Source organism: Prionailurus bengalensis, chromosome C2 (genome assembly GCF_016509475.1).
Source record: "Prionailurus bengalensis isolate Pbe53 chromosome C2, Fcat_Pben_1.1_paternal_pri, whole genome shotgun sequence".
Lineage (NCBI taxonomy): Eukaryota > Metazoa > Chordata > Mammalia > Carnivora > Felidae > Prionailurus > Prionailurus bengalensis.
This window is the reverse complement of record NC_057350.1, coordinates 102,883,671-102,885,720: the sequence shown is the minus strand read 5'-3', so window position 1 is coordinate 102,885,720 and position 2,050 is coordinate 102,883,671. Positions and strand designations below refer to the sequence as shown.

At 43.6% G+C, this 2,050-nt stretch overlaps 1 pseudogene; it reads right to left on the bottom strand.

Moving 5' to 3' along the window:
* Window positions 1-281: 281 nt before the first annotated feature.
* LOC122491013 lies at window positions 282-1,351 on the bottom strand (annotated as a pseudogene).
* Between the last annotated feature and the right edge of the window lie 699 nt (window positions 1,352-2,050).

Sequence of the window (2,050 nt, the reverse complement as noted above, 5' to 3'; positions counted from 1 at the left end):
GTAAGATCCAGCCTCTTATGGGGCTCTGTGCTGACAGGGAGGAGCCTGCTTCAGACTCTATCTCCCTCTCTCTCTGCCCCTCTCTTACTTGCACTCTCCCTCTCAAAAACAAATAAATAAACATTAAAATTTTTTTTAAAAACAACACTTTCACCAATTATATTCAAACAAAAATGCACAAACAATATTTGCACAGTACGTGTCTTCAGTGTTTCCTCAGGGCTGGCTCTTCTGACCACCATGCAAATGGCCCGGTCTCATCAGCACAGTTTGTCAGTTTGTTACGCTGGATCTGGGATGCTCACCCAGCTACACCCTGGGAAGCCCAGGATAGAAGACTCTAAGATCTTGAAATCCCAAATTATTATGGCTCCATGATGCCAGTAATGCAAAATTTGTGACAATCATGCTTGTCCACCTCATAAATACACACTTGAGTGATGCTATTCTGCAGACTGTTTTTTAGTCCTGAGTCGTGGTCCTCTTGTCCATGTTGTGGGACCTTTCCATGGCAAATGCTGGGTGTTCTGTTTGGAATGTCTAATTTGGAGATGACGGTCAAGCAGCCACAGTCATCTACAGTGTAATGGACAGCGGTCATGGCCAGCAGCTACAAAGCTATTTTCCGAGACAAATGACACACTCAAAAGGGGCAGGAACTCTGTTTTCAGAGTTGGGACCTGCACAATTTTTGAGGCACCAACAACAGATATGGTTCTGTCATGGCTGACCCAGGCCATGACATCTCCCACTGGCAGAGAAGCTGACCCAATCCACACAGCCACCAGTGCCACTGCCACCACATTGACATCAGCTTACCAAAAGGCTTCTTGCTGCCACAGGGCGTACTGGCTGGCTTTTCAGCCACTTCTTTAAGTTAGACAGAAAATACTCTGAATTTGAAACCGTATGATCCTGCTGCCAGCAAAATATTATTGGGATGCCAACCCAAACTGAGGACTGTGGAACGAATCAGCTTTTTAATGTGCTTGCTTACCCACCAGTCATTGTCAGACTCAAAGTAACAAACAGAAATGAGTCGTGCTCCAATTCCCACAGCAAATTTATTCTCTAGAGGGCCACTTGACAAAAGTCACTACACGATTAATTTTCAGGATTACCAGAGTTGGCTTCTAGACACCATCTTTCAGACTCCAGACACAGGCATTGTAGTCTGTCCCACAAATGATGATGTGGTCACTCTTGAGAGCCCAGTCCATACCTGGGATGTGTCCGTTGTGCTCCTTGAGTTCATGAGCTTTCACCCGTTGGCTCCTGTTCTTCTTATAGATGTGGACTTCGTAATTATTGGGGCTAAGAGCAATCTGGGTACAATCCCTGTTCCAGACATGACAGGTGATTGGCTCTAGTAAAAGCTGATGCAGAGACATTATACCTAGTGTTTTATAAAGGATAGAAAGCAGGTATCAGGGCAGTCCAGACCTGCTCAGAGTGGAGAATTTGCAGACTCTGGTCAGTCTCTGGGAACAGATTCCTGCAGGTGCCCTCAGATGAACTCAGGAAACTAGTTAGGTATTTACTAAAGTGGCCCAGGAGAGAAACAGCCAGAGAATGAATAAAAGTGATTATGCAGGGCACTGACTTGGAAGCTAAGTAGTAGCTGCTGTTATATCAAATTGTTGGAAAAGAATTTGGTGTTGTGCAAACTGTAGAGAATGCACTCGAGGATGATGTACCATCAATGGCATGGCTGTGGATGCTTGGCCTTGAGGCTAATCCTTCGGCACCTCCTGTGATTCCATGAGCTATGCAAAATAATTTCATTTTCCAATTATATTAGTGAGTTGTCTTTCATTACTCATACCTAAGAACTTGACAAATATCTACAAAAAACAGAGGAAAAATAGGATTGGGATGGGTTCCAAGACTGACTACATAGTAAAGAGACAAGAATCTGAATGAGATTGTGTCATGTATCCTTGACTTTTGAATATATTTGATTTGATCCTATATATGTCAAGTTCAAGAAGTAAAAATATAACTCAGGACCTTATCTCTCAAACCTGCCCCTTAGCGATGTTCTCACTCT